Genomic DNA, 12,560 nt, shown 5'->3' with positions numbered 1-12,560 from the left:
ATGGTCATCCAGAATAAAAACTGTTCCAGCCTCTTTGCTGAGCCTAACTTCTGGCCACTGAGATGTATGGTGACATGCCACATGGCAGCTGCCAAGACACTTCCTCAAAAGGCAGCAGGGACGCATCCTTTGTCTTATCTTCTCCCTCCTCCCTCTGGGATCCTGAAGGCCCAGCAGAGCCTTGGTCTACAAGGTGGAAGCTCTGAGTGAAGGGTGACAGAGCAAGCAGATGCTGCCTGGGCTCCTGGCAGGTGGGCACACTATACCAGCCCTGGTGTCCCGCACTAGAACTCTCTATCTTCTTTATCTTGGCCTTGTCTGTGTTTTGCAGTCAAATTTGATGCCAGCTAGCACACTGCACTGTGAGATCTGAATTACACAGGCCAGCGGCTTGATCCGAGGGCCCAGAGCCTCTCACTGCAAAATGCTGCGTAGTTGGCAGTTATTCAGGACAACTAAGCATTTGCATTGGACACAAGGCAGATGACTGCGTCCATTCACTCCAAAGATCACAATAGCCACATTAATAATAATAATTAACATTTGTGAAAAGCCTGCTCTATATCAAGCACTGTGCTAGCATTCTGCATGGATAAACACATTTAATCTTTGCACAATTAACACATTTCAGTCTACAACTACCCTATGAGGTTGGGTTGCCATTATTTACGTTTGGTGGACAGGAAACAAAAGGAACAGAGATACGCCGTCACTGGCCCCAGATAACAAAGCCAGTCAGTGCTCGGGAGGGAGTCCTGACACCACCAGCTACCTCTCCAAAGGGAGGCTCTTAGCAGGTCCCAAACCCGAGTCTACCCACATTTGGGCACAGCGGATGAACTGTGCGACCTCCATGTGTTTGAGACATATAGGCTTGGCCTCGGCAGGTTGATTTGTTTAGGCTGAAAGAGAACAAAGAAGGGCTTTCTGCCCAGGTGCCTGGAGAGGTGAGCAGGGGTCTCTGGTCTGCCAGAGGCTCTCTGGCAAGAGCTGAAGAACTCGCTTCCTGGGAGACAAAGGGAGCGTTGGCTTGGCCTGGGAGGCAGGAGGCACTCTCTGTGGCCCAGAGGGAGCGCCATGCAGTCCATCCAGAGAAGCTTTGAGATCTGGGGCCACCTGGGCAGCCCAGGGTCTGCAGCAGCCTCCTGCCAGTCACCACAGCTGGAACCTGGGGGCTGTGGAGGGCTCCGAGGTGGAGGATGGTCCCATATGTCTGGCGGATACCATGGAAGCAGCTGTCTGTCCTGAGCCAGTCACACAAAGGAGCCAATTTCCCGCTGTGTGGGAGTCCCTGAGTCCAAGCACACTTGGCAAGGAGCCCTCAGAGGCCAGTGTCCTAGCCTGAGATGGCAGGGGGCAAAGTTGGTGAAATGTAGGTCGTCCGTGGTGGTGAGTCCCACCCTCACCCAGAGGCCAGTAAGGTCAGCAAGCAAGACTCTCCACTGTAGCTGGTTCAACTGGATTTCACTGCCAGTATTCCCTGTGGGTAAGAGTGGTATTTTCAACATTTTTTTTTTAGACGGAGTCTCACTCTGTCACCCAGGCTAGAATGCAGTGGTGTGATCTTGGCTCACTGCGACCTCCACCTCCCGGGTTCAAGCGATTCTCCTGCCTCAGCCTCCCGAGTAGCTGGGACTACAGGTGCGCACCACCACACCTGGCTAATTTTTGTATTTTTAACAGAGATGGGGTTTCACCATGTTGGCCAGGCTGGTCTCGAACTCCTGACCTCAAGTGATCCTCCCACCTCGGCCTCCCAAAGTGCTGGGATTACAGGTGTGAGCCTCCAAGCCCAGCTCATAAATATATAAATATGATGAATTCATTGACTAATAGAGAAACAGGCCCCACAAATGTCTCCAAATTCTGTTTTTAACTGCACCAAGACTGCTGGAGTTTTATGTTTCAGACCAGATGTGTGTTTTTCCAAATAGCCATTTTTATGGAAATCTTAATATTGTCTGAAAGTCAATTGTTCTGTGAATGAGATGTTTACTCGCTTGGCGGAAGAAGGCAGAACTAATCCACTGCTTGGGGTCCTCTTCTATGACTGCAGCAACCGTGGGTTTTGATGACCTTGAGCTGGACTTAGATGACCTTCTCAGTGGCACGCTGGCATCGGCCTTCCTAATAGAAAACAAAAGGAGAGAAAAACAAAAGAAAAGAAAATCCCGACCATAGAATCTGTCGATCTCTGTGGTGTAAGTGTTTCCACCACGGCCAACGTCAAACATCCGAGCTGCCGTCACTGAAAATGGAGTTGGGAAGCGAAGAGCCAAACCCCTTCCCGCCCATTTCCAGTGAGTAGGTGTGACATTCTCCATCAGGCACGGGCTGACACCGGTTAACTCCGGCTAACACCGGTTATTAGTCCATGGGGCAGGGGTTCTAGGATGGCCAGAGAATGCCACCCAAGGAGTTGACAAATGCACACCCTCCATCCCGGACACGGTTTCTTCTGTGGCATCGAGCAGGCCCTTCTACAAGTGGAAACTGACTTTTTCCCACCCAAATGACAAGGTCCTGGGGTCAGGGACACGGTGTATTTCCCCTGTACCTCACCCCTTCTTCCCCCATCCACAGCGCCTGGTTCACACGAAGTTCTGAGCAACTGGAGGGACGCGGACAGAATGAATTGCAAGAGGATGTGGGGGTCCTAGCTCCACGTTGGATGGGACCACCCCATGTTTCCATGCTCCTGGAATCCCACCCTGAAGCTGAGCTCCACGCCCCCACTCCTAGAGCACTTTCAGAGACTGCAGCCTCAAGGAATTCTACTGAGTTCAGCAACCGGCAAAAGCTGCCTGGGGAGCACGGTGGAAGTTAAACGCCATGAAGAGAGCATCCTGGGCCCCCAGACTCTGGGGTCAGGAGTCTCACACTGCCACGCTGCCGGCTCAGGCATACATTATCAGTCTTCATACATGTCAGAGCAGGCCTCAGCTGCTAGCCCTCTACACCAGTCCTGCAAACATTTCTTCAATTATTCAGTCACCAGGCACACCCAGCTAGTCCACTACTTCAAAGTTACATTGTTACAAAGCATCAATTACGGCAAGGTTTAGGGCTGAGCTGCCAGGCCCGGACACTCCACCCCCCAACCCTGACCACCCCAGTCTTTCTCTCTCTCTTTCCAGTCGTCTCTCTTTCTTTCTCTTCTCTCTCTCTCTCTCTGTCCACTCTATCTCTGTCCCCATCTCTCTTCTCCCCTTCTCCCTCTCCTTCTCTCTCTCTTCTTTTGTCTTTTCCCCAGCTCTCCCTCGCTCCTGCCTTCTCTCCCTCCTTGTCTCTCCCCGTGCCCTCCCCTCCCCATCCAGGTGGGTGGTCAGGCCTTGGTTAAGGCTGGGTCATCCAGAGAGGAGGGGAAGCCTGGTGGAGCTCCTAGCGCTGAGCAGACCAGACAGACTTGGAGAAGGAGATGGGAGCAGGGATCAGGAGGGAGAGTGCAGGGGTGCCCCTGCCATAACAAAGCACCCCAAACCTGAGACTTCAACAACAGAGTTTTATCATCCTATGCTTCTGGAGACTGAGGTCGGAGATCAAGGTGTGGGCAGGGCCAGGCTCCCTCTGAGAGCACTAGGGAAGGACCTGTCCCCCCACCCTGCGCTCTCCCCCCAGGGATGGTGGGGGGCGCTCCCTGGATAGTGGCTGGGTCTCTCCACACTCTCCATGGCACTCTCGCTCTGTGCAGGTCTGCCTCTGTGTCCTAATTCCTCCTTTTCATAAGGACAGCAGTCATAGGGAGTTAGCGCCCACCCTGCTGACCGCATTTCAACTTGATCACCCCTGGTCAGATCCTGTCTTCAAGGAAGGTCCCATTTGGAGGTGCCATGGGTTAGGGCTCAGCAGATGTTTTGAGGAGCACCATTCCAGCACAACAGCAGGGCCTCCTGGGTGGGAGAAGGAAGGAACGGCTGGGGCGGGAGGGCCTGTGTCTCTGAGGCAGCTTGCGGCTATGGAGTAGGTGGCCCCGTGGGTGAATTTGGGATAGGGCCTTACTGTGTCCCTGGTCCTCCCAGGAAGGGCCTCCTGGACTCTCCAGGGCTCTGTCCTTCCCGATGGTGTCAGCCATGCTGCGGCCTGGTCTGCAGGGTCAGTCACTCATGCCCGCCATACTTGGGCTTGTTTCTTTTTTTTTTTTTTTGAGACGGAGTCTCATTCTGTCACCCAGGCTGGAGTGCAGTGGCGCGATCTCGGCTCACTGCAACTTCCACCTCCCTGGTTCAAGCAATTCCCTTGCCTCAGCCTCCCGGGTAGCTGGGATTACAGGCACATGCCACCAAGCCCGGCTAATATTTTTTTATTTTGTACTAGAGATGGGGTTTCACCATGTTGGCCAGACTGGTCTCAAACTCCTGACCTCAGGCAACCCACCCGCCTCAGTCTCCCAAAGTGCTGGGGTTACAGGCGTGAGCCATCTCACCCAGCTTGTTGTTTACACCCCAAATGAGCAATCTGGAGAAAACAAAAATAAAGCCCCCATCTGAGACTGTGAATTAGGTTTCTCAGGAGATGCCCTGTAAACTGTGGATGTCTTTCCCAGGTCCTGGAGGCCTAAGACAGCAGGCTGAGGAGTACAGCTCAGGAAGTGGGAGCAGGGAGGGCTCAGCAGGAGCTGGGGGTGATGCGACGCCCTGGAAAAGCCCTGACATCGGAAGCAGCCCCTTGAGGCTGCTGGGGAGGAGTTGGCGAGACCTGGAGCCAGGACGGTAGTGGGACTGGAGAGACACCGATGGGCTTGAGGCCAGGAAGGAGGGGAAGACACCTCATCCCTGACTCTGCAGGACAGGAGCTCCAGCCACTGCAGGCTCCACACCGCAGCCCCGCTGCTCCCTCTGGGTGCTCCCACCTCATGGAATACCTGTTTCCAGAACTCACTGACGCCCGGCCACCACGCCCCTCAGGCTCCAGACACTGCCCGGCTCTGTCCTCGGTGAAACTTCCTGCCTGTGGTCCTGTTCTCTCTGGCAGGACCACTGCTCTCCAAAGTGACCACTGGCTACTCTCATCCGTGAGGGCGTGCTCCAGGGATGGCAGTCAGCTGGTGGGCACCTTGCACACTGCCCTGCTGCTGTGGACAGAAGCACAGTGTAGAATAACAAACAGGCATCGTGATGGCTAATTGTACATGACAATTTGGCTAGGCCACAGTGTCCGGATATTTGGTTACACATCACTCCAGATGTTACTGTGAAAATATTTTCTAGATGAGGTTGACATTGAAATCAGTAGATGTTGCATCAAGCAGATCACCCTCCATAGTGTATGAGGAGCTCATCCAATCAGCTGAGGCCTCCAGAGAAAGACTGACCTCCCCAAAGAAGAGGGAGTCCTGCCAGTCCACAGCCTTTGGACCCGAGCTACAGCACCAGCCCTTCCTTGGGTCCCCAGCCTGCTGGTCTACCTTGCAGATTTTTACCAGCCTCCACAACCACATAAACCAAATTCTTTTTTCTTTTTCTTTTCTTTTTTTTTTGAGACGGCGTCTCTCCCTGTCGCCCAGGCTGGAGTGCAGTGATGCAACCTTGGCTCACTGCAATCTCTGCCTCCTGGGTTCAAGCAATTCTCCTGCCTCAGCCTCCTGAGTAGCTGGGATTACAGGCACGCACCACCACACCCGGCTAATTTTTGTATTTTTAGTCGAGATGGGGTTTCACCATGTTGGTCAGGCTGGTCTCGAACTCCTGACCTCAGGTGATCCACCTGCCTCAGCCTCCCAAAGTGCTGGGATTACAGGCATGAAAACCAATTTTTTAACATTAATCCCTCTCTCATATATGTGAGAGAACCACCCTAACGGTTCTGTTTCCCGGAGAACCTGACTAAAACAGGTACTCTTGGATTAATGAGCTGCCACTTGGATAGTTTTATTTAAGATCAGGACATGCACGCTCATGTGGCTACACTGAATAAAGTAACCAGATGTATTAAACCACAAGGGACAAAGGGAGTTTGGTGGTGATTTGCATGTAGGAGCAAGTCAACGAGAGCGGCTTCGATCAAATGACCAGCAGGGGGTGCTGTGGGCCAGAAGGGGTGAGCGTGGAACCAGCCCCTGCAAGGGAATGAAGGACACGCTGTGGCCCTGGCGTTCAAGAACAAGCCCGTCACGTCTGTGGGTGCTGGCAGGGCAAGGTCGGGTGGCAGCTCAGGCCCTATGGCACCTGCGGGAACCCAGGAACACCCCACGTCTTGACTGGGGCCTGCACAGGCAGAGCTGAACCCTCAGACAGGAGCAGGGTGAGGCATTTTCCACGCCAGGCCTTTCCAGCTTCCGTCGTGGCCTCATGGAGATTGGCGGGGCCGTGAGCATCACACGGTCTCATCCCCTGCCTCCGAAGGAAAGAACTCAAGTAAGGACAGATGGTGCATTCGCCTGTCACCTCTACTTGTAGGCAGCAGTTTTCGGGCTCGGCAGACGTTTCTGTCCTGGGCACTGTGGGATGTGTGGCAGCGTCCCTGACCTCCACCCACTAAGTGCCAGGGGTACCCCCACCCCGAAGTCATGACAATCAAAAATGTCTCCAAATGTATGGTTGCCAAAGGCAACAAATGAAAACACAAGACACCCAGTTAAGTGTGAATTTCGCATATATTACAAATAATTTTTTAGTCCGTCTCCTGTCATGTGGGGACACATGTATCCTAAAAAGTTATTTGTGTTCATCGGAAATTCAAATATAACAGGTCACCCTGTATTGTATCCCACAACGCCTCCACCTGTGGGGTGAGAACCCCTGTCCTGGGCCTGCGAGAGAAAGAAAGCAGCTTAGGGAGACTTGAGAGTCACGTGTAGACACAAAGCAGCCCTGCCCCATTGCCCGGCTGCAATGTCACCCGCGGCACGCACACCGGAGCAAAGGAAGAAGGTCAGGGCAAAGTCATCCTCCTCATTCTACAAGATGCAAAGGAGGCAGAGAGATTAAAGGGCCAGCTCCAGGCCAGACGGACCACGGGAGTGGATCCAAGGCTGGACCTGGGTCGGGGTGCCGGTCACTTTCTTGGATTTCTTCCTCCATAAAAATGGTTTAAAATTGTATTTTATGACTGCAGTGATATAAAGATATTATTACTGTTATGTTAGTAATTATGGTTATTAATATTATATGTTAAAAGCTTCTTCAATGTAAACATTAATTTTTTTTTCTTTAGATTTTAATGGAAATTAAATGATGCTCCCAGCCCCTTACAGTGGTTATGGGCCCTGGATACTGAGCCTCCTGGGCTCAGGACGAGCCAGCCCTGCCCTCCACCTCTTCCCGCTCTGAGCCTCCTGGGGACCCACTTCAGGCACAACAGCTGGGGCCGAACTGCACCAGCGCCTCCCATACAGCTCAGGTCCGATTCTGGGAACCAGCCTCACAACTGCCCATCAGACCCGGAAGCAGGTGCTCCTGAGTGCAGCCAATCTTTTCTCATGATTAGTGTTAAGTAGACGCACTGTGTTGAACAGCAGATCTCTGGAACCTACTCGTCGTGCATAATGGAAACTGTATTCTACCCCTGCATCCCCTCCTCCAGCCCTGGAGACCCCCACCCTCCTCGCTGCTTCTATGAGCTTGTCTGTTTCAGATTCCTTGTAGATGGGAGACCATGCAGTGTCTGCCTTTCTGCTTACCTCATGGAACATAATGTCCTCTGGGTTCATCCATGCTGTCACTAATGACAGGGTTTCCTCTTTTTCATGGCTGAGTAGTACTCCGTGGTGTGGTGATGGCCTGGACTCTTTATTCATTCATTTGTTGATGGACATGGAGGTTGCTTGCACTACTTGGCTATTGTGAATAGTGCTGCAATGAACTTGGGGTGCAGACACCTCTTCAAAATACTGACTGCAATTGTTTTGGGTCAATACCCAGAATTGGGATGGCTGGGTGGTAGGTAGTTCTATTTTTAAATGTTTGAGGAACCTCCACAGCATTCCCTATGGTGGCTGCCCTGGTCCACATTCCCACCGACAGTGTGCACAAGGAACACTTGATCCTACTCTTCCACACCCCTTCCCCATCTGGACCCTCTTCACACCCCTGATCTCTGCCAGGGTTGGGGGTCCGCCTTCCCCCACTCACCCTTTTTGTGACCTTGAGCAACCACCTCGGCCTCCCACCCTGTTCTTCTTCTTGGCAACACGAAGGCTGGGGGCAGACAGTGGCAAACGCCATTTCCCACTCTACCTGTTTGGGTTCCTACGCTTTTCCCTGGCCCTGAAAGGCAGCACTGCCACCCTTTCCACTACTGCAGGGAGATCTGCCACACGAAGGGGAACGCATGTGAAGCAAACAGGCGACAGGGTCACCTGCCCTCCCAGACATCCTTCCACAGCGGGGAGGATGGAGGAGAGAGGGAGGGGCCCACCCTGGAAGCTGGGGAAGGTCTCATTCCTGGTTGGCAAACTCTCCTCTTCACACCCACCCTGCAGGAAGTGGCCCTGCCAGCCCTCCTGGGGCCACTGCAGCTGCCGTGGGGCCTGCGTTCCCAGGTCCTTGGCCGCCCCTCCTCCCTCCTGTCCTGCCCCACCCATGCCTGGGGGGGCCTGCCTATGGCTCTACTGGAGCTGCCTCGCTGGTTCTTTCACTCCCGTGAGAAAGATGCTGCCCATTCTCAGGCATCAAACCTCCAAGTCCTCTGTGGAGCAAGAGAGAGAATTTGACTGGAAAAGTGATTTCAAACCCAGTATCTTGACCCACCAGTGACCCCTCCTCAGGTGGGGCTCAGGTGACCTGTGGCCAGTTCGGCTTAACGTGCAAGTGAGTTGTATGTTGTCTGGAGGTGACAGGGCACCCCTCCAATTTTATAACGTCACTGTCACCTGCTTTTCAGCACACCCCCAGAGGTGAGAGAGTGTGCGTTGGTTTCTCCAGCATGCAGGAACCACTCACGGCATGTCGACCCTGGGTGGATGGACAGGGTTTCCTCATTCACGGTGGCCCTGCTCAGCTGCAGTTTCTCTTCCTGGAAAAAGAGCACAGAGCCCCAGGCATGGGCCATCACAGCTGATTAGCCCACACATGCCCCAGATGACAAGGAGTGATGGTAAGAACATTCAAGAACATTCTAGAACATTCTGGAGCATTCACAGGGTGGTGAGACATGCACCTTACTCTTTATATGCATTAGCTCTAAATCCTCACAACAGCCTTGGGGGTAGATTTAAATTTTATTATCATTTTCTGGGCAAGGATCAAAGTTCAGCAAAGCTAGGATGGGACTGGGACGCCCCTGAAACTCTAGGACATGCCAGACGTCCTCATGCAGCTCACACCCCACGCGGAGCAAGGGGCAGCCCTGCATCTGGGGTCCCTTTGCCATTGCAGGAATCACAGTGACGTGATGTCAGGGATGAAGGAGGAGTCGATGCAGGCCACCAGGGAACGGGTGCTATTCTCCTGAGCAGCATGATGGCTGCAGAGGCAGAAGGACAGTCTGCCCTTTCGCCTTCCCTGTTTTGAAGACTGAGGGGCTGAAGAGAGACCAGGAACACACTTGAGTCAAAAGGACTCACACAGAGGTTTGGAAGAACTTGTTAACAACCTTCCTGGTGCACCTAAGTGATCACTGTGAGATCTTCAGCTCTCTGACAGTCTGGGGGAATACAAGGCAGAAGGAAAGAGCAGAAACAGTGAATGCTCCATTCTGGACACCACTCCCAGATCAGGATCCATCACTGAAGGCACATGGCTCAGAAAGGTGGGAATCCAGTGGTAGTGGAGATCCTACACCCCTGGCTTCCCCACCCTGGGGCCATGCCAACCTCGGCTTCCAGACCCTCCGGCTCCATTCCTGGGGCCTCCCCACGCCCACGCCCACCCATCTCCATTCCCTCTTCCTGGGCCCCCTTCCGGCTCCCTGTGTGGTCACTGCGGGCTCCAGGCTTCTACCTGGGGTGTATGCCCCACGGCTGCCCCATCCTCAGCTCACGGATTCTGCGACTCTGTCTTTCTCTTCCTCAGGGGTCTCTGACACCCACCTTGGTAGGAATCCTGGAGGTGCTGGGGACCACCCCAGGCCTGCTGTTGACTCGAAGGGCAGGGACAAGCACTAGGGCCATGTGCGGAGAAGCCGGTGTGGTTTGTAGAAGCTGCAGCTGGTCCAGCTCCTCCCTTGAGCTCTCTCCTGCCTGGTCTGACCCACCTGTCTCTGCCACACCTCCTACCCCAGCCTTTCCAACCAGTCACAGCCTCTGAAACAAGAGTGCCCGTGCCCCTGCAGGACTGGGCACACAGTCTGCCGCTGCTCTGAAGGCTCTAACCGGGGGCGCTTGCACCCCAGCTCCCTCTCTGTCTCTCCCTCCTCCCTTCCTTCCTTTTTCCCCGTCTCCCCTGCCTGCTTCCTTCCCTCCCTCTCTCTTATCTCTCTCTGTCACTCACCCCTTCCCAGACTTTCTAAGCTAGCCCACCCCCCACCTCTGAATATACAGACCCTGGAGTCCCTCAGCAGGCAGCCCTGGCCCACCTGCACCTCCTCTGCCCCTCCTCTCTCTGGCACCTGCACTTCTTCTGGGTTGTGCCCTAAAGCCTGACTGTGGGAGTGAAGCCCTGCCCCGCCCCGCCCCATCCTCGCCCTGTCCCCACCCTGCCAGGCCCTGCCCTCTGCCGCAGGTGCTTGTCCCTGCCAGGGACTGCCCCATGGCCTCAGCACCGAGGGGCCAACACTGGGACAGGACACGGAGCACTGCCCAGGGGACATTCGTGTCTCCACTTTCTAACCCAGGAAAGCCGGGAATCCCTGGCTGGGAGCCCTCCTTAGTTTGCAGCGTTGTGGGGTCACTGCCTTGTCAATTCCTCGCACAGACCCAAGGGAGCCACTGCATTTAGCTTTATTTCCCATCTCCGCCCCTGGACACTGGGGTACCCCACACCAGACAGGAAACAGCACAGCCCTGGTCCCCTGAGGTCCTTCATGCTCCCCATTCCTGCCACCACCTCGCTGGCCCTGCGCCATCACTGCCTCCAGCTCCTCAGGTGCCTGGGAACTCTGGGACCTCCAAGAGTCAGGTAGTCTGTCTCCCTGGGCCGGTGTTTTCACTCGGGTGCTCATCTCCGATGGCCCCAGCCACCCCAGACTCAGTTTCTCCTTGTGGGCTGCCCCCTCCTCAGTCTACTGTCTGAGTTCCCTGTGACGCCTTCCTGGGAGCACCGAGTTCCCTGTGACGCCTTCCTGGGAGCAATGCCCCTGTCCTTACCTGAGCAATATCTTCAAGTCAGGCCATCTCATAGATGCTGAACAGACCCCGGACAAGCTGCTCCGGTGATGGGCGGTGGCTGGGTGGGGTGGGGTGCGATGGGTTGAGGGTGGTCCCACGGGAGGGTCCCACCCAGCACACAGCAGGTGGCAGAGCATGTCTCAAATTCCATTCCAGGTCCTGTGAGGCCCAGCTGCACCCCAATTCCAGGCTCTTCTGAGCGTCCCGTCCCCTTGCCAGCATGTGAGGAACCTAAGAGTCCGTTTTGCTACAGGAATCAGGCTGAAACCATCATCCTGTGATGATGTATCCCATCATCAGTATCAGATTGTGATAAATATGATTTTGTCCAACTATGAACTTTGTGACCTAAAGGCTAAAAAGAAAATTGGAGTAATAAACCAGACAGGCCCGAGAGATTCAAGGGAAGTTGCAGGCAGACTGGGAGTAATCACGGTCTGGGGTGTGTAGGAAGACTGCCTCCAACATGGGTCTGCACACGCCTACGCAGCCGGCTGGGCGAGCCACAAATGCGGGGCCCTGGCCACTCTTCGCTCTGGCCACTTCTCACGATTCGGCTTGCAGCGAGTCACCTTGAATAATGGGATCATGCCTTTCTTTGGGCCAGAAGGCCACCCGATTCTGCTTGCTAGAACATGACTTACCCTCAGCTATCCCCGTCCTGTGATGCGACCTATCAAATGAGCAGCATCCACCCGGGCAGCTTGCACCCCCCGGGGGACCTGGGGGCCGGGGAAAGTGACTCAAATATGCAATGGTCGTGCTGCCTGCTGTGTGGGGAGTAACAAAGGTGCCCAGTCTCTGACCAGGGATCTCATGTCTTCTGCCAGCATCCATGCGGCAGTCGCAGGTCTGTAAAACAGGCAAAATCCCATCCCAGACCCAGCACAGGGCTGCCCTCAGGACCAATCTCACCTTAGAATAGGGAAAGAGAGGGCTGGACGCAGTAGCTCACGCCTCTAATCCCAGCAGTCTAGGAGGCCAAGGCGGGTGGATCACCTGAGGTCAGCAGTTTGAGACCAGCCTGGCCAACATGGTGAAACCCCGTCTCTATTAAAAATACCAAAATTATCTGGGTGTGGTGGTACATGCCTGTAATCCCAGCTACTCAAGAGGCGGAGGCAGGAGAATCGTTTGAACCCAGGAGACGGAGATTGCAGTGAGCCAAGATCACACCACTGCACTCCAGCCTGGGCAACAGGGCAAGACTCCTCAAAAAAAAAAAAAAAAAGGAAAGAAAACAGGGAAACAGACAGCCAAGCCACCTGGAGAGGGTGTGAAGCCAAGCCGCTACCCCAGCAGCAGTGAGGCCAGGATGGGCCCACACTGGTGAAGAGGAGAGTGGACGGGGGCCTGG

The 12,560-nt window shown here is 54.5% G+C and overlaps 1 long non-coding RNA gene across 2 annotated transcripts; it reads left to right on the top strand.

Moving 5' to 3' along the window:
* Positions 1-2,562: 2,562 nt before the first annotated feature.
* On the top strand, positions 2,563-11,445 carry LOC105474944 (uncharacterized). 2 transcript variants are annotated; one of them, XR_011621830.1, is made up of 5 exons: positions 2,563-3,544; positions 7,153-7,388; positions 8,821-9,033; positions 9,315-9,687; positions 11,360-11,445. It is a non-coding gene; the product is annotated as an uncharacterized lncRNA (long non-coding RNA). The 2 variants fall into 2 exon arrangements; XR_011621831.1 differs by lacking the exon at positions 11,360-11,445 and adding an exon at positions 9,951-10,082.
* Positions 11,446-12,560: the final 1,115 nt, after the last annotated feature.

This window comes from Macaca nemestrina, chromosome 4 (assembly GCF_043159975.1).
Source record: "Macaca nemestrina isolate mMacNem1 chromosome 4, mMacNem.hap1, whole genome shotgun sequence".
Classification (NCBI taxonomy): Eukaryota; Metazoa; Chordata; class Mammalia; order Primates; family Cercopithecidae; genus Macaca; species Macaca nemestrina.
Note: the sequence above shows the minus strand (reverse complement) of the source record. Positions and strands in the feature narration are given on the sequence as shown.